The 20,336-nt window shown below is 40.1% G+C and overlaps 1 long non-coding RNA gene across 1 annotated transcript in view; it reads left to right on the plus strand.

Annotated features, from left to right (window-relative positions):
• LOC103677546 overlaps positions 1–20,336 on the plus strand; it is a 122,437-nt gene that overhangs the window by 19,028 nt on the left and 83,073 nt on the right. The window contains exon 2 of the long non-coding RNA XR_572435.2: positions 6,264–6,317. This is a non-coding gene — a long non-coding RNA (uncharacterized LOC103677546). The remainder of the gene's footprint in view (positions 1–6,263; positions 6,318–20,336) is intronic.

Here is a 20,336-nt window from a genome sequence, read left to right on the forward strand (position 1 = left end):
CCAGCAACTGTCACTCACAGCGTTCCAAACAGAATGAAAAGCACCAACAGGAAGCTCAGTGAGTTGCCTGGCTTGGGAGGTCATGCTGGTTTGTTGCACTCATTGTTTTTACCAGAAAGGACAGTGACCCAGTGTCCCTCTTTCCTACTTTATCTTTCAGGATTCTCTCTTGACTTGACACAGCCTCGTGGCTGCCAAGCTCCATCCAGATCCCAGCAGCTACCTGCTTGGATCAGTCCTGGACATGGCCCTGCTGCTGGCCTTAGGCTGCCTTCTGGAATCCTCCAGAAGTTGCAGAGGGAGGGAGTAAGTGCATTTCATTCTCTTTGTTCCTCACTGTGTCTGCTAATGAAAGCTTTCTGCTATGGGGGAGAGAGACTGGCCCATCTGGTGCTCCTTTGCTCCCTAGTAAGATTATAGGACTAGAAGGGAGATAATTTGGACAGCAGCCTCTGGCTGCTCCTCCCGTTCCTTCTCTGGCCTCACCCTAAAACGCCAAGCTGTGATTTTTCAGCATGGCAATGGACTGGAACCGAGTGGATGATAGGATGCAAGGCTCTCATGGTCAAAGAAAAACAAGGTGGGGACATGCAGTACATAACAGAGTTAGCAATGCTAGTGTGTGGAATGCCTCTTGAGGAAAAGGTGCTTCCCACACTGCTCTCCCAATTAACTTACTGTGGAGCGTTTCCCGAGACTGTTATTCTGGGGGGAACTTTAAGGGTTAAATGGTGAGAATGGTCATTGCTGTTCATTATACCAACATACTGAGGTAGTGTACTTATGGCTCACACCAACAGCCATTGCTGTCAAGGAGGCAGGAAGACTATGGTCTCTCATTAAGACAAGCACAAATTGATCCAGGGTGTTCAAGGTCAAACCATTAAAAGAAGTGCTATTGTTCTGCTATTTGTCACCCTCTCTTTCTTTTAAATTTACTCCTCTCCAATTCATTGAATTCCACCCCCCCTCCTCCCCACCCTCAACCCCCCACCACTTTTAGATTCTCTTAGGGAAAATTCTGTGTTCTTTTCTGAGTTGGAATCTCATTTTGCTATTCTTGTCCATATTCTCGTTCCTAGGGGAAAAGACATGGCTAGAATTCTTGTGTGTGTATGACTGATAAAGCCTTTAGAAAAAGAGATAATGAGGCAGAGACCAACAGAGACTCAAAGACTCTCCAGCATAGATATAACACAACAACTATGTCATCTCAAAAGAAATCTTGTCATTAATATGCTGGGGATGGGAGTCCTTGTCTGAGTGGTCATGCAGGCGGGCCGCATTTACCGAGTACCTGCCGCGCGGCAGACAACTGTCCCGGTCACAGCGGGGAATGATGTAGGAGCAAGGCACTCTAATAAAAGTAAGAGGGACAGAACACAAAAAGCACTGAAAAATACAGAGAGAGAAAAAAATTTACTCTCAGAAGCACTTGTGTAATCCAGTACATCGTTCCCTGCTGCTGAGGGCGTGGCTACAGTGGCGGAAGCAGCCAGAGCCTGGAGGAGATTGTCTGGGGAGGCTCCTGGGCAGGAGAGGTGGCACTAAGCCAGATTTGCACCTAGTAGAGGGGAGATGAAACAAAGAGTTTGAGGGGGCGGCAGCAATGAGGAAGCCAAGCTCCAGGAAGGTGCTAGCCCTCTAAACTTGTTCTTCCTCCAGTCCCTCTTGGGTTAGAGCCCCTTTCTACACAGACTCTGTCTTAGCTGGCTGTGGGCCTTCTGGTTTGTGAGTGTCGGGAAACCTGAAGCTTCAGAAACGAACATTGGCTTCCTTTAATACAGGTGCCCCACCGTGTCCTCCATCTTATGAATTGCTAATGGAATAAAGACTTTTCTTTCCTTTTGTGACCAAAGTGCCAATAAGATCAGATCAGTTATGTCAATATCCTCTCTGGCCCTTTCAGCTTTGCGAGGCCGTTGAGATGCCATATGGCAGCTACAAATAATAGCCATAGGCAGTGAAGTCTTTCAAAGCAACTGTCTTGGATGTTTCCCCATTTATGTGATGTGCTTGCCATCGTCGTCCAGGCTCTGCATCCCTGCTTTAATCCATGCTTCTGGCCTCTTTGTCTTTGGCAAATCTTTGGACTCCTGTAGGATAACAACTCCTTGGTTCCTAGCTTGGTCCCCTTTCCTGGTTTCTGTATTTCCAGCACATTCAGGGGGGAAGCACCCTCATTGGCTGGAGTGCTCACCTCCTCTCTCTGCTTTCACGTGCTGCCCTTTTTACCTCCCATCCGGTCCCCCACTACCCTTCCCCTCCCCGTACACATCACCGAGGGTGCATGTGGGGGGGAAGATTCTGATACGGATGTCCCAGCGATTAATATTCTTATGCTTACTGGGGAAAGAATACTGTTAAAATAATTTCCCCGAAGTGATGAAGTAATTTATACCAAGTTAAAATACTGATAGACTAGGAAGAGCCAGGTCTGGGGGATTTGATTACCTTTTGATTACTCTAGTAGTCCTCAACCTGGGGGGTGATTTTGGTCCCATCCCAGAGGACATTTGGCAATGTCTGGAAACATTTTGGTTGTTGGAGAGAGGCATGTGGTTGCTCCCTGCTCTAGAAGTTAGGGGTCAGGGATGCTCCTCCTATCCCTCAGTGCATAGGACTTACTAGGCCTAAAATGTCAGGGTGTTCCAGATAAGACGACCTGCATTACCCTAACTGTAACAAAGTTTTCTTGTTTACATTTGGTAATTCAGTTTACCTAGGAAGAAAAAGATACATTTTTCCCTAGCTAGACAAATGAATGCAAATTTCTTTGGAAGAAATTTTTATTCTTGGCTCCTCCCCTTACTCAATGTCCAAGAAATTTCCAGAGATTGGCAAACTTTTTCTGTGCGAGCTAGTGAACATTTTAGGCTCTGTGGGATCAAGAGGCAAAACTGAAGACATTTCTACAACAAGGGAGAAAATCTCTGCTGTTTGCCTTGAATGGGCTGTCCCAGGTGGTGGGTAGGCTTTGCACCTGTTTGCTAGAAGAAGAGCAACTGGCTCAAGAGGTGGGGCCTGGTGGCGAGGTGACCCTTAGGTTGAGGGTCCATCCCCCAGCGCTAACAGCAAAGCCCCTCACATTCAAGGGGCAATAAGAGCTGGCTCTGGGTAGCAGCAAGGGTCAGCTGTGGGCTGGGGAGGCAGGTGGGGATGGAGCATGGGACACAGGGTGGGTGCCTGGGATTGGTTGCTATGACTCTAGTGCTAGCCAGTGCAAGGGCCTATGGGCTGTAGAGAAACAGAAAGATAGGGTCTGCAAGCTGTAGTTTGTCAAGCCCTGACTTGCATCATTCTGGATTTTCTATTTCAGCATCTTCATTTTTCTGAGAGGGTTCTTTCTTTTTTTCTTTAAGATATTTATTTATTTATTAGAGAGAGAGAGAGAACGCACAGAGGGAGAGTGAGAGGGAGAAGCAGACTCCCCCCTGAGCAGAGAGCCCAATGCGGGGCTCAATCCCAGGACCCTGAGATCATGACCTGAGCCGAAGGCAGACGCTTAACCAACTGAGCCACCCAGGCGCTGCCTTTCTGAGAGGATTCTTCTGTCTCAACCTGAGGGAATTTCCAAATGTTTCTAAAGTCTTTAGTAACAGCAGAATTTAACTTAATCATGGAGCAAAATCATATATAAAGATCATTTTCCCTAATGGGGTCAGTCCTGTTCAGCTTTATCATGTGAAGCTTTGGGTTGCTAGACTTTTGTGGGGGGCACATTGGATCCATTAAGATGTCTACATCCAGATTACCTACCAGGAAAAAAAAAAAGATGAGACTAGTAGGCATAAACTCCTTTCTATTCCCCAAACCTGTAAATGTGTAGCTCAGAATACTGGTCTGATTTTATTGGCATACTAGCAATGAAAGTTAGTCTAAGTAAGTTAAATACTTCATATATTTTATACAGAAGAAAGGGACGTAATTATTAGAAAACAATCAAAACCCCACTTCCTTTTCTCTGTTGTTGGAGAAAGAGGTACATTTGCCTTTGTATGCCACTTTGTTCAAGCTTATTCCTCTACCTGTATCCTCGGTCCAATTTTTATCTCCTTGGAAATGAGCTCTTTAGCAATCTTTGTCATTACATCCACTAACATTTTGAAAGAAGTACCATTCAAAGTGGTGAACATTTTAGAAGCATTCTTATTATATTTGCGAACAACATATTAATGCTTGCTATTTTCTGCTATGAAACACTCCAGTGGAGGTCCTAGCAGGTGCAATAAGACAAGAAAAAAAGAAATTATCTATTTGCTAGTGTATCGTCTTCTGCTCATCACTGAACTGGTATATTTTCAGTACTTTAATTGCATATGCTCCCCATAGGTGGACTCTATCTCCCATGGCTTTAGTTACAGTATATAAATTAAGTGTCCAAATCTATATTGTAAATTCAGAGTTCTGTCCTGAATCATACTCTTAACATCTAATTCTTTATTAGATAGCACCACCTGTATGCCCCAGAGGCATCTGAAAGTTGACATATCCAATATATTCAACACTGAGCTCATTATCTTCCCCTGTAAATCTGCTCTTTCTCTATGTATAGGGTTTATTCATGCCAAAATGTCAATAGTATCTAGATCGGGAAACCTCCATTTTTTCTGTATTTCCTATCATGGGAACAGTGCCAGCCTTCACTCATCCCACAATCCTCAATTCTGGGAGTCATTCCAAGCTCATCCACAGACAACTGTGCACCAAGATTCTGTTTCCTCACTGTTTTGTCATTTCTGTCCTCACTTTTCCTTTTCCACCACTATTGCCTTAAATTAGGATTCCATCATATTTCTCCATAACTATTATAATATTACATTAATTGGCCTCCCTGTTAATTCTTATACTCCTCCATGATATTGCAGTTACAGGGACCTGTTTAAAATGAAAGTCTAATCATACTATCTCCTGACTTAAACTTTTTCTGGAGTTCTCAAAGCCTTTACAGGTTAAGAAGAAACTATTTAGCGTATATGCAAGGTCTTCTACTTTCTGGTCCTGTACTATTAACAGTCAGTATTCATTTATTCTTTGGATTTATTACAACATTTACTTAACATTATGTGGTAGACATATGCATTTACATATATTTAATTTCAAAACAGCCCTAAAATGAAGGTATTGTTTTTATTCCCTCCATTTAGAGTTCAGGAAACTGAGGCACAAAGTCTTTAAAGAATTTATCCAGGATCACACAGCTAGAAAACTACATGTTTGGAATTTGAGCCCAGATGGCCTGATTCCAGAGCATGGAATACCCCTGCCCCTGTTCCCACTTCCAGGAGAACACAGGAGCTCAGGATCACCCCTTTTCCCTCCTTTTCCTTGTTTTGGGTCTTGGTTGCACAGAATCAGCTTCGTGTTTGTTTTATGACACGTTCTCAACATTGCCATGCATGGATAGTTCAGTATTTTTAATAATGTTATCATACCCCAAAATGCCACCCAAAACATGACTCTTAAGACCTTGACAATAATCTAAACCTAAAAATATGACTCATGCTTTTATTTCCCTTCCCCGTTTCTCTGAAGTTATTGTCATTCTGAACCTACTTTTGTTTTTGTATACACTTACGTGATCATCTGTTTTCCCCTACGGTATACACTTTTATTTTAGGTGATTTTCACTTCAAAAAGTGGTCATAATGCACATAGTTCTTTGAGACATGTTGTTGTGCAGTCTCACCTATGTTACTGTACTTCGACACTATGTAACAAACCGTTTTGTGCAGATACTACCTTTGATTGCTCTGCTTTGTAGTTGCTGGGCGTTGGCTTGTATCCAGGACGTGGTTGTTTTCAGTGGTGCTGCCATGCACATTCTTAGACATGCCTCCTTGTATGTGTGCACAAGTTTTTTGGACAGAGCTCATGTTCTTCGTCCCTATGCTGTACGACCTTTCCTTCTGTCTATACTTAAGAGTCATTCAATCATTAAATATTTATTGAGCACCTATGTGCTCAATTAATGAGCAACTATGTTGTTCTAGGTGCTGAGGAAATAAGGGCAGAGAGAATTCTTCCTCTTACAGTGTTAATGGGGAAGACAGAAGAAACACAGAGAAGTAACTAAACACATGAGTAAGGTGTAACATATCTTTTTCCATTTCTCACTTTACAGTTACTGCTACAACAATTCTAAACTACTGGCACAGAAGTTTTGATGCCTTCAAATTGTTGCTCATGTTGTTTGGTTTGCATGAGGTGTCCTTTAAGCCTTGGTGTTTTCTATGTAACTTTTATTTCCTTTGTCTTTCAAGAGTCAACTCAGATATCTCTGTTACGAAGCTTTCAGTGGTACCTCCCTGATGAAGGTAAGCGCCCCTTCTTTGTACTCAAATAGGTCCTTATCATATCTTTATCACATCTCGTTTCCACTTTCTCCCTCCTCCAGAGTACAAAATCAAATCATCTTATCTTTCAGTAGCTCTAGTGACCAGTGTGATAGCAGGAGATAAAAAGTGTTCAATTGATGATTATCAGAAAAAATGCAGAAATCCTTCTCAAAATTCTAGGACAATATCTTCTGAAGGAATTCATGCTTGGGATTTTAAGAAAGAGGCTTAGTTCTCTATATGAGGATTTTAAGAAGTAGTTACGATGAGTGCATCCTTTTACTCATGAAAAACAAATGTAGTCTGGTCATGCCCTTACTCAAGGGAACGAGGCAACCTTATCATTAATTAATTCAAGAGACATGTTGTCAAAAGTACTTCTGTTCCTTTTGCACAAGAGATCAAAAATGAATTTGGAAAAGAAACTCCAATGAAGTGGTTTGGAAAGCAATGCAATTTAGCAGAAAAAGCAATGCCCTAGAAATGAGAAGAACTTGGTGGTGTTATAAGTAGAGGGCTTGAGCTTATGGAATGGGAAAGAGAAGAAAAATCAGAATCCTGGAGAATGTGCTCTGAAGGTCTGGAGAATAGGTATTTTATAGCGACCTTTTCATTCACAGTGATTTTTCTTACCTAGAAGAAAGTCCCCTTAGCTATTTAAACTTTAATCTGGTTTAAAGTTAAGACACATTGATACTTTTATTTTTTGATATCTATTCATAAATGAAGATATAGGTTATATCTCTCATGTCTGTATTTGTTGTTCTCCTTGCCAGTGCAACTTTTGATTGTGAAAGTACCCATAGGCCTCCCCCCATTTCCTTCCATCCTTAATTCCTAGCTGGTAATAGAGGATTATGTCAAAGAAGGTTACCCTGATTTGCAAAGTAATAGGAATTAAAGACAGTCTTTTGAGAATTCTAAAACAAAGTGGTGTCCCAGGACTAGGAAGATGAGGAAAAGACAAGAAAGATGGGAGAATTGTACAGAAAGAGGGGGCCAGAGTGAAAAAGATGGGTGGTAAGAAATTTCTGTGGTGTTTATTGTCAGAAATTGGATCTGAAACACACACAACAGCCCTGTCTGTCGATGGAAACAAAGTTAATGATCTAGTAATTGTACTACTAGTTATTTACCCAAAGAAAATAAAAATTCTAGTTCGAAAAGATATATGCACCCTATGTTTATCGAAGCGTTACTTACAATCGTCAAGATAGGGAGGCAGCCTAGGTGTCTGTTGGGAGATGTGGGCGAAGAAGGTGTGGTGTATGTGCACAGTGGGATACTGCCCAGCCATAGAAAGGATGCGGTCGGTCTTGCCATTTCTGGTAACATGGATGGACCTAGAAGGTATTATGCTAAGTGAAATAAGCCACACTGTGAAAGACAGATACCATATGATTTCATTCATACGTGGAATCTAAAAAACAAAAGAAATGAATAAATAAACAAAAAACTGAATAGACCTATAAATACAAAGAACAATCTGATGGTTATCAGAGGGAAGGGGAGTAAGGAGCTGGGCAAGATGAGTGGAGAGGAATAGGAGGTACAGGCTTCCAGTGGCGCAGTGAATAAATCACAGGGATGAAAGGCACTGCATAGGGAATATGGTTGATGGTGTTGTGGGAGCGTTGTGTGGTGACGGATAGTAGCTACACTTGTGGCGAGCATCGCATAACGTAGAGAGATGTTGAATCTCTATGTTGTACACCTGAAACTAATGTCACATTGTGTGTCAGCTATGCTCAGATAAAAAATTTAAAAAAATAATAAAACCAGAAACACCCCCCAGAAAACTAAAGAAAGGTTTTAATTATGGGAAAAAAAGGAAGAAACTGATGAGAGTTCAGTGACGAGGAATGCAAGCAGTGCAGGGATTCCTTGGATCTCGCTGTTCCTGGGCCTCGTAGGACTGGAGCTGGTTTATGTACACAGTAAAAGCAAAGGTCTTCCGGATGACTGGCATTTGTGAAGACGTGGGGTTACGTTTAGGTTGGACTAGGCATTTGTGACTGCATGTACTTGATGAATTGAGGGTTGCTCGTAAGACTAAATAATACTGGTATGTTTCCATGTAGCTTTGAAAGTATGGGCATATAGAGCTATCAGCATCACACAGATTTCCTTTTCTTTAAAAAAAGTGTAGGTTTTTTTTTTGTTTTTGATTATTTTAGGAACATATTTTAAGGTATTAAGTAGAGTTCAGAGGCGGTGAGCAGAAAGGATCATTTAATCGAATGACAAATACAATGGAATATGTGTTCTTCTTTTAAGAGTACTCATCATACGTATCCAGATAAAGGAAAGATACCCATTGAACTTTTATGTTTGTATCAGTTAGGATAATTTGGCTGCATGTGACTGACACCTTCAAAGAACAATGGTTTAATTAGTGTAGAGATTGACATTTCTCTCACAGGTAGGAAGGCAGGAATAAGCAACCAAGGGATGATGTGGTGCCCCAGTTGGTTCATCAGAGATGTAGTTTCGCTCTAGGTCCTTGCCTCCTTATCACCAATATATGTCTTCTACTTTGTGATTCAGCTGCTTCCAATCTAGCTGCTATGTTCTCATTTCAGGGTATATGAAGAAGAAATAGGAAAAGGGGCATTCTCCTTTAAGAACACTCCTGGGATGTTTACCTTTTACTTCTGCTTACTTCGACTTAATAGGCTGGGAAATATTACTTTATTCTGTGAAGCCAGGTGCCCAGCTTAAAATCAGAGACGGGAAAAATGTACAGTACGTGCCATCGTGTTTCATACAGCCTTAATTCTGGGGCTGTCTTACCAGTAGAGATACCGCTGACAAGGACCAACCAAACGGTGGGCAAAATGGACAGATCTTTAGGAACTGGGTGGTATCCCGTGAATGATTTAAAAATAATAGCCAAACAGATGTTCGTTGTCACTGTGTTTTAGACAAGACATTACCAGTTCTTGGCATTTGGGACTATATCACCCTGGGGAAAATTTTTTGGTCATTGAAAGGAGAGAGAATGAGAGAGATTGAGAGAGAAAGAGAGAGAGAGGGAGGGAGGGAAAGAGGAAAAATATTAAAGAGCAAGGCACATTTCTTTCTCTAAAATATTGATTTTCCATTTTAAGTTAGAGCCAAATATCAATATAGGTAAAATTGGTAGTTCCCAGAACTGATGAGAATTCACAGAGCTTAACAAATGAATGCATGGCTTGATCTTACTGCAACATATTTAGAGAGAAAAGAGTGTATTGATCAACTCGCTTTAGGACACCATCTATGAATTACTATTGTTTGAAATAGCCTTATTGTCAAAGTTTATATATGCTGTATTTTGTTCATTATAAGGGAGTTCAAACCTTGCTGGTTTTGAGAAATGGTCTAATATTAGGGGTGTCATGAGGGTATGTTTTAATATGTAATATATGAATTGTGGGTTCTTGTCTTGCCTTAGTTGCTGAATCATAGTTTAATCTTGCATGAAAAAATATAGTGTCCCTGCCTCAGTTACACTCTTAGGAACATTGAAAGTATTATGGATTAGTTATTTCTGACCACAGTGGAAGACAGTGTTGTTGTAAAAAGTCACCTTATGTTATACTCTTGATTACCAAAGGGTAAAATCCAACCTTCCTAAAGGTAGAATGTTTATGAGGGTATCTTCACCTTTGTTCCTCCTTTGACTTATTTTTAAGGCAGCTTTTATTATTTTGAGTCACAATGCATTTAAAAAAAAATCAGCCTGTAGCTACAACAGTGTCTAAAGACATTCATGCTTTAATTGCTTCACATATAACATTTAGTAATTACTGAGTTGACACACTTCATTTATCTAAATTTATCCAGCTATAATGAAAGCTGCCCACATAATTTTCTATTGTGAATGACAAATACACAGTTGTATCATAACTCTATTTATTTTGGTGTGGACCCCAAAGAAACATACATGTATGCTGTATATACCTTGAAACTTCTGACCATAAGGAGGCTCCTATATCTGTTTGGAGGTATTGAAGATTAGGGGAAAAAAATAGCTTGTCTTATTACGTTAAATTCTGCAGGAAAGAATTTAGCAGAAAATCTATAATAATGTTTATAAGTGGATGGTGCCTGAAGTTATTTTGTTTTTGTTTAATCAGTTTTGCCGAATTGTAAAATGTTAGAGTCAGACATTAAATTACAGATTCTAAATGCTTAAAAGAGGAGTTCACGAGAATGCAGATAGGAATCCAATATTCTAGAACTCTTTTCCAGATGTGGAGAATGTAATTTAAAAGAATCAGTTAACATTTGACTCTGTCAGATTTGAACAATATTGGTAATAATCTTTTATAATACATTTTTATGATTAGTAAGGTAAGAGCCCAGTGGTATAGACTAAAGACACAAGCAGTATGGGAATTGAGAGTTTTTGTGGATAGAAAGATGCGGGAAGCCATGACCTTCTGCGGGATCATGATGGGTAGATGAATCAGATACAGATTAAGGGAGAAAAACAGAGAACCACATCCCTGGAGGGTGCAATGGAGGAGCAAGAGCTTGAAGGTGGGAATGAGTCAAATGTGCTCTGATGTTCGAAAAAATAGAGCATGCGTCCTAGGGGATGATAAGCATGGGAGTGATTAATTTGGTTGGAATGTGATAGATCTTGAACTGATCAAGTAGAGTGTGGATGAAATTCCAGGCATTTGATCTACAAAAGACATAATACAAGTGGTGTTTGGGGTGATTAATCTTCAAGTATTGCATGAAATGGTAATAGGAAATATCAGCAGTAAGACCATGGCAGCTTTCGAACTCGCCAGTGCTAAAACCACATGGGCCAATTGTTAAATTTGTAGCACTTAGAACAGCACCGGGCACATAGTGGGTACTCAGTAAATATTGGTTGGACTGTTGATGGTTTATGAATGATTGTTGTCATAGATTTTGTGTTTTCTTATGAGAGGCCAGAGAACTACTAAGTCTTTCAAGTTTCAAAAGAAAAAGTTGTAATGGTAGAATCGATTCATCCATGTTCCATATGTGTATTAATTCATTCAGTTAATAAATATTGAGCATCTACCGTATGATTAGAACTCTTCTTGTTGGTAGGGGTACAGAGGTGAATGAGACAGATGAGGTCTCTGGCCTCACAGAATTTATACTTTACTGTGGGGGGCAAAAACAAACAGAAAATACTGTGACATAGTAAAGTAATATATTTGGTTTTTGTCCTCAGTTCCTACCACAGAGCTTCAAAATTGGAATTTTTGGAATTTCCTTGGAATTTCCCGAGTGATAGGAATATCTTTGTTATGCTAATGAGATGACTATAGGAGGTCCCTCAGTAGTTTCCAGATGGGGTCACCAGAAAAAACAATTATGTGAGTAGAGGGTTGGAACTTTTGGGCAACCTGACCTCTGGGGAAGGGAGGTGGACTGGAGATTGAGTTCAATCTTACAGCCAGTGATTGAATCAATCATACCTACATAAAGAAATCCCAGTAAAATCTCTGGACAGCAAAGCCTATTGGAGCTTCCTGGTTGGTGAACACTCTGATGTGCAGGGAGGGTGATGCCCCCTGACTCCGCAGGGAAAGGGAACGAATGCTCGGTTCTCCCTCCCAGACCTAGCCGATGTGTCTCCTTTATAGCAAAACTATAATCATAAGCATTGAGCCTCCCAGAGTTCTGTGAGCTATTCTAGCAAGTTATTGAACCTGTGGGGGTTGTGGGAGCCCTGAATTTATAATCATTCAGTTAGAAGTATGGGTGGCCTGGGGTTCCTCAAAGTGTGCCTGTCATTGTGGAGGACCGAAACTTGACATGTGAAGTCTGCGGTAACTCTGGGTAGTTAGTGTTAGACTTGAATTGTGATACACCCGGTTGAGGTGGAAACCGTGTGTGTGTGTGTGTGTGTGTGTGTGTGTGTGTGTATTTAAAATGTTAAATGCTTGTAAATTTTTAGTGTGTCGCATTTTAAGATAGATGCCAAATGGTGAGGATGGTGTTTAATAATAGTGGAAACTAACCTGTTGCCCTCTCAGATTGTATCATGCAAAGGGACACCTAGTACACCTTCTTTTATAACTGGGACTTTGGGGTTGCTTTAAGGAGAGATAAAACACAAGTTAGACCTTGAAGGACTAGTGATATTTGGGTAAGCGGAGACGGGAGGTAAGAAAGGACTAAAGTAGTTTGAAGGCCTGGCAAGGGCTAGAGCCAGCCATCTGGATATCTGATGTTACAGTCTGCAGCTCTTTGCCTGTATAGGCCAGATAGGGGTGTGAGCATCCCATTGAAGTGAAGCTGTAAGGAGGATATGATTTTTGCTGGTATTATTATTACGAATAATGGTAACCCTCGTCTTCCTTGCTGATCATAATTTGCCAGTGTATTTTGTATGTTACCTCATGATTCTTTCAATAACATTCTGAGGTAGATTATTATTTTCTGCATTTATGCACATGAAAAAAATGATTTCTAGAGAGGCTAAGAGATTTGCCAGTGGTTTTAAAGGCAAGAAAGAGACAGACTGAGATTCCAACTCATGTCCTTACACAAGAGACCCAGGCTCTCTACACTAGACCAAAGCTTCTCTTTAAAATTCAGGGCTATAATTTTCTTGTTTGTTGTTTTTCCCACCCTGATTTACTTGAATTACAACAAAACTCCATGCCATTATTGAATAGAATAATTACTGGGTCCTGAAGGAGGATGGAGATAGAATCTGCAATTCCACGTCCGGAGCAGTGTCCTATTTCTCATTGAACAGCCAAGTCTATTCCATAAGGGTCTGGAGTAAGAAGCAGCCTGTGACTTGAACACCAAGGGAACAAGAAATGAAACATGATTTTTTTTTTTTAAACAATGGAAGGCATTTTATCAGATATATGTACCAGAAAGCAATGTCTGCAAACTATAAACGGGTTCTTTGAGAACTGAGCATAATTTGGGCCCTTTTGAAAGGATGATTCTTCTAGGAAGTAAATTTTTTTTTAACCTTGTGAAATGTCCTTCAGTGAACATCTAAGTAAATATCCGTGCACTGAATCTGTGAATTTCCATTTTGCAATAGAGTGGGATTTTGCTGAGTGTTACAGGCTCAGCAGGCTCGTGTTGGTTATTATCATGAATTTGTAACAAGATGGTGGCACCCCGTAATGTCCTCAGCCATTTCTGTTAAAAGTTATAACAATGTCCCTTTGAATAATATCACTTACGAAAATATCTTGATGGAGAAATTTTTTTTTTTTTAATCTTTCAAGTTTTTCAGTGCTGAGGTGAGGAACTTGGAAATGGTTGTGTTATAGTGAAATTTACTTAATGGTAAACATACGCAGGAAACCAAACTTTCTACTTTTCTTTATTTTCTTTCTTTTTTTTTTTTTTTTAAAGATTTTATTTATTAATTTGACATAGAGAGACAGCCAGCGAGAGAGGGAACAGAAGCAGGGGGAATGGGAGAGGAAGAAGCAGGCTCCTAGCGGAGGAACCTGATGTGGGGCTCGATCCCAGAACGCCGGGATCACGCCCTGAGCCCAAGGCAGACGCTTAACGACTGAGCCACCGAGGTGCCCCTCTACTTTTCTTTAGAAATAAACACAGAAGCAAATGAAATGTTCTAATGTGCTCCCAATTAGCACATTCATTAAGGACTATGTTGAACGCAGTAATGAACTTTTTGCTTCTGATTGAAGATAGAATTCACAATGATAAATTAGTGAGTATATCTGCTGAAAGTTGCCAAATTATAGGGCTGAATGAATACTACTAATAAAATCACTCACCACCCACATGAAAATGATAAATATGAATCCAAAAAACCTGAAAAATATCCTTCACAAGAACGTAGATCTTTCTTTGAGGAAATGCCAGGTAAAAATTAATCTTGAACACTAATGTGGCTTCATCTGGTTGATTTGTCTGTCCCAAGAGTTTGGGTTTGAGGCATTAGCTTTTCTGTGTGCAGACAAGGGTGACTCCTATTAAACATAGAGTGGAATGAGAGAATCTCTTATTTCAGGTTTATCAGGTACTGCTAACACCACAGCAATCACTAAGCTTGAGGCATGTTAACCAGCATGAGTGTGAGCTGGCTAGAGGAAACAATTTGAGTGCAGATCACGCTAGGAATGGAACGCCCAGAAATCCTAAGTATTAAATCCAACTCTGTTGCTGGTGGTGGGGACAGAGGCCATCAAAGTGGATGATGAAGATGTGACAATGATGGTGATCATTATTAACAGTTGTTTCCATTTGTTGAGTTGTTCTCCATCAGACAATGTGTTATGTATAAAGATACTTGATGTAGCTTTATGTGAAGAAATGATTACCATTCTCTTTCTTCAGAGGAAAAACAGAATACATCAGTATGTATATATATATTTTTTAATTCAGTACTTTCATGATGATTTAGACTCTCTCTTTACCCCCCCCCCCCAACATCCTCTCTGCCTGGGAGGCCCTATTTTCTCTCCATCAATCTGTATGGCTTTGTATACTGGCTACTCCAGAAGTGTTCACCTCCATGACTGTCTACTCTCCAACTTAAATAGTTTGCCAATGTTACTTTGTTTCAGTATTTTTTGATAATTTTATAGTTTTGTTTTCCCTTCTCCCACTCAAAGTTCTTCAGAGTTAGAGATAGGTTTCTATTGCTTTTGAATACTCCCAAGACTCTCCAGTATACTGCTCTACTTAGAATAGAAATCCAATATGTTGTTGTTCAGTGAGATGAGAATCTATCATGTTTTTAAATACTTCTGAAAAATGAGACTCCTCTGCTTCCCTTGGTAACACATCCCGGGCTCTATCAGCCTTAGCTGTCAGGAAATTTGCCCTTCATTCTTATCTGTATACCTCATGCCATTTCTCCTCTTAACGGAATCTTTCAGACATTCTTTGTGTGATGGCCCTTCATACACTGAAAGTTTGCTTCATGTCTTCCTTGAGCTGCTTCTCAAGACAAAATAATGAGCCTTCAAAAGATTATTATGGAGTTTTCTTTAATATGGATGTTTTCCCTTTAATTACGTTCAAAAGAATTTACATCAGAGAAAACATAAGAAACTAAACAAAATAAAAACTAAGTAATTTTCCTAATTCTCTTGTATTTTTGCTTGTAGAAAAGTCATAGTAACTTCTGTTCTTCAAAATGGTTGTAATGATTACTTTTGAGAGTAGTGAGTTGGTTGCAAGGCTTTGTGAGCCTGGGTTTTCTAAAAGTTACATTCATAGATATTTCTTTTTTTCTTCTGTAGAAATGTAGGTTTTAGTTTTCCTTTAACAACTTTTTGATTATAGGGAAAGAGATTGATAAATTGGCAAGGTGCCAGACTACTTCTAGCCAGAAATGTTAATCTTTTTATTCCATTTTAGTTGTGTTTCCCCCTAAGAATATTGAGTCTGTGCTTATAAAGCTGGGTTTTCTCATGCCGGTAGATAGAGGTATTGGTGCTTATAATGGATATGTTTCAGTATTTTCCCTGAGCAGACCAGTCTCTAATCCCTGTTTTAAAGTCTTTCCTTTAGTGTCACATTACAAAATTAATCTTTCCATTTGCTTCACTCCACACCATTTAATACCGTTTGACTCCGCATAAAACACCATGACATGAGCTTTAAATAAAAGCTGGATAGGGCTAAGTTGTGTGCATATTGTGTTTGGGATTAAGAAACTAAATTCGACAGGTAATGGAGTAGGATTTAACTGCTCCGTGATACTAAACTGTGAGATGTCATGTCAATCATCTGTCCAGGAAATATAAGCTATAAAAGGAAAGTGAGATGTATTTCAGATGCCTAATCACACAAGCAAAAGGTTAGCTCCTCAAGGATGGGAGTTTGCAGACTGCTACCTTCATCTCTGGAGGGGATCCTGGGAGTTAAGGCCATCATACAAATAGGCTTATTTGCCTGAGGATTAGATAGGTTTCCTAGGAGACATGATAAAGAAACGTCCATGACAAATGGCCAGTTCCTCATATTAAATAAAGGGAACACAAAACTTTAAAGCAGTGGGGGAATGGATGTAGGGTGTTTGGAGAATTTCCTACCTGTTTAGTAGAAAAAGCATGTCATATATAGAGAAGAGAAATAGAGTTTGAAATATTTCCTGCTAAGATTGTTATCAGTAGCATGAAATACTTGTTCTTATCCTTGATGACCAACCAGTTTTGAACTCAGTTTTATATTTAATCAAAATAACTATATCCATCAATTCTTTGATAAATTTTATTCTTCTCTGTGCCATAACTTAATATTTTTTCAACCAATTTAACTGTCCCTTTTTTTTTTTTTTAAACTGTAATTCTTTCTTTAAAGGAGGTAGGACACAGTTAATAAACAAAAGATAAAACGTCCTCTGTGAATAAAGATAACCTGTCTCTCCGTCTCTCTGGTCTGGAGGATGACACAGAGAGGGCTGGGAAGTGAATCGCTGAAGTGTGTGATTACACATCAGGCCAGCGTCTCAGCTTGATGTGCGGCGCTTCTACTGCGCGCTTCCCATTAATGCTGATTGTCCAATTTAGTGCTTCATTAATGAGCCATAGACCACTTGTAAATTTCCGACTTACAGAATCAACCACATTTAAAGTTTTATTCTCCTGAAAATGTCTCCACCTGACAAGCTGATAATAAATACTTTGCATTCTTCCACCCACTTAACCCTTCTGTCATGTCAGTTTGGGGCATTCCCGTTTCTTAAATGTATGTAACATTTATAGCAATAATAATTATAAGAGCAAACAATTTTATGGCATTTATTCTGTGCTAAGTTTAGGGCTTAGCATCACTTCTTGATGGCTTATGATGTTCCAGGTGCTGTTGCAAACATTCTAGAGGCACTGACTCATTTAGCGCACACTACGCTATGTTCTAGCTCCTCTTACTATCCCCATTTTATTGAGAGAGTAACTAAGAAAGGCGAAGGGACTGGCCCAGGGCTGCAGATCTGGTAAGTATAGGAGCTGGAATTTAAACAGGGGTCGTCTAGCTTTAGTATTTGACTTTTAAAGCTCCATCTTATGGACTAGGTATATATTCATCCTCAAGAAGTGGAAAGGGCTTTACAAAGGAACTGATAGGTTCGCCTGCAGTATCCAAAACATTTGCCCAGTAATCAGCCTTTGCGCAAAAGTTTTGCTTTTCGCTTCCTTGATAGAACCCTAAGCAGCTATCCTCACAATTATTCTGTTCGCTCTAAGGCAGCATTCTGTGTGCTCTGCCTTATATTCAGAAAACTGACAGTTTGCAGAGAAGCATTGACCAAATTGACAACAAAGCGTGGTGATTTTTGTCATTAAAGATCATAATAGTGCCGTTTGGGTCACTACACTTTGAGAGGAATTAGTAAGTGATGAATATGCAAAGGTCATTAGCAACTGTGATCAATCAAGTAAATAGAATGAATAAAAACATATAAAAATATTGGTAAGATGTCTGAGAACTTGCCTTTGATAAGAGAAAAAGAACTGTTTCCTGCCTGAAGCTAGAAGAAAAAGTAATTATATCTGGAATGTGCTTTTGCCCAATTCTGCCCGTCAGAATCATGACGTTCTTCAAAGTTAAGTCTTCAGAAGATCTTTCCTGACTCCTCTAGTCCTCGACGATATTATGTGCTTCTTTGACATTTCCTCTAAAACAGTGCCTTGTACATTAGGTTTCTCTATATTCTTCTCACATAGTCCTTGGTAGATTCGCTGAGGGCGGGGACTATATCTTCTCCACATTTCTGAAATCCAACAAATATACATTGATTGATTGATTGACAGGCAGCCTCAGGTGGTCCCAATGGTTTTCTACCTTTGAATCGGGTCATTAGCACTCTGGGGAACCAATCTGTAAATCAGATGCATTCCATGAGTTATAATGAGTGGATAGATCTTAAAATTATTAGAGGAAATGAAAATGAAACAGCCATCACGTATCGACGGCCTAATTGGAGTTGCTTCACCTTACAAGGCAAGTGGAATGAACAAGTTCTCAGCAAATCATCAGAAATCATCCATTGCAAAATGTAGAATGGGAATATTTTTGTGATGAATTAGAAATTCTTTTATCCTTGAAACCGGAAAGCGACTTGCTTAAAATAGAATTAGTGGCACAGCATCTACAAACTTGGAATTATATTGTGAGAAATGAAGGAAAGTGGCTTCATGACAAATGCAAATGAGAGGCACATCTCTTAATGGTGTACAGTATAATGAAAACTGGAGGCTGGGCTCGTATCAGAAATAACTCCTGAGTTACTCAGAGGTGAGGGAGAGATTATATAGTAGAAATAACTAGAAGGGCAAGTTCTGTTTGAAAGTTCAAATATAATAAAAATTATATATCTGGTTTGCTATCCAACTCCTTTTGTTTTGATTCTTGGCTTAACGGAAACCTTCAAATTACCAGTTTGGCTTTCCACAATCTTTGATGCTGTTAGTGGATGTCTGGAGTTAAGGCTCAGTTGTTTCAGTTCCCCTTTAATTTATATCCTGTTGATCAGTACCCTTTAGATTAATATCCTGATTTATCAGTAATTCTCCTGTGAGAATGGATAATGTGGGTCAGTTAACAAAATCTGTTCATTCTCAAAGATTGATTTATTATTTTAGAGAGAGAGAGAGAGCACACACACGCATGTGGTGGGGAAGGGGCAGAGAGAGAGGGAGAGAGAGAATCTCAAGCAGACTCCCCACTGAGTGTGGAGCCTGCTGTAGGGCTCAATCAATCCCACATCCCCAAGTTCATGACCCTAGCCAAAACCAAGAGGAGGATGCCCAACTGAGCCACCCAGGCACCCCTAAAATCTGTTCATTCTTAAGTGAACAGATAAGCGTTGGCGTTTGTGAACTTGCAAAGTCAAGAATTCATTGGGGTTGTGCCAGAAAAGTTTTCATTGACACCTAAGTGATGCTTGGGGCCTGGAGTGAAATAGTAGGCCAGGCTTATATATCTCATTTCCTTACATCTCATTCTCTTAACTCGCTGATGGGCATGCGAGCCTATGGCCTCTATATTATGTGGGTATAGTCACGGAGGACTGCTTCTCACCGTGTAGAACTGGGGTGGATTATGTTACTGTTCCTAATTAATTCCTCACCACTTCTGGAAGAGGATTATACCTCTCCACTATGTTGACATCAATCTTGGCCTGTGAATTTTTTTGATCAGGGAAAGCTTTCACAGCCATTGCTTGGTTCTGCTGTGGTTCTTCTCCCCGTTTCATCGAACAGCATGGGTGAGACGCTTGCCACTCCTTCACCCTGGCTCCTAGAACAGAGCCGTGGTGTACTTGCTGCTGTCATCTGAGTGATTTTGTGAAACCCTGAAATTTGGGAGTTGTTTGTTCCTGAAACTTAAAGTGATGCAAGCTGACTGATATTAGCACTCCTCCTATAAAGTTAATTTGACATTTACTCTCATGTCTTCCAATTTTTGAAAATTCCTTATATCTTCAGGATCTGCTCTTAACTTTCAAATTGTTATCACCTGCAAGAAATAGTTCATGGAGAGGCAAGGAGGCAGTCTTTAGGCCGTCATTCTTAGATTTCATGTAGGACAACAGCTTTACTTGAATTGAGATATTGATAATTTGGAAATTACAGCGTTACCAGTTCCTAGGTCTCTAGAGAGAAAAGACATAGAAAGTGGCATCTCCTTTGGTAGAAAGGCAGGGATTCCTGATGACTAAGGTGAGCCCACCAGTCTTACCTGAGAAGAATTAATGCTTCGCTTTGGCTGAGAAGGAGAGGTGAAGCACTGACGCCGAGATGGGTCAGCTCTGTGAATAGCCATCATGATAGCCGTCCCTCCTGGAGAAACTCTCCGTGCTACATTACATTATGCGGAAAACTGAGCACATGCCTTTCAGGAAGAGCGACTGCAAATCCCTGACCTGGCGCCTTTATTGCTAGAACTGTGAGCATTGCTTAGAGGAGCGGTACGCTCTGACAGATAAAGGCAGGAAATTTTAGAATTCTTTTCCTCCTAATCAGTCCATGTGGGGAGGGCTGGCAGTCATTGAATATCGAGGGTAAG

Source organism: Ursus maritimus, unplaced genomic scaffold (assembly GCF_017311325.1).
Source record: "Ursus maritimus isolate PB19 unplaced genomic scaffold, ASM1731132v1 scaffold_10, whole genome shotgun sequence".
Taxonomy (NCBI): Eukaryota; Metazoa; Chordata; class Mammalia; order Carnivora; family Ursidae; genus Ursus; species Ursus maritimus.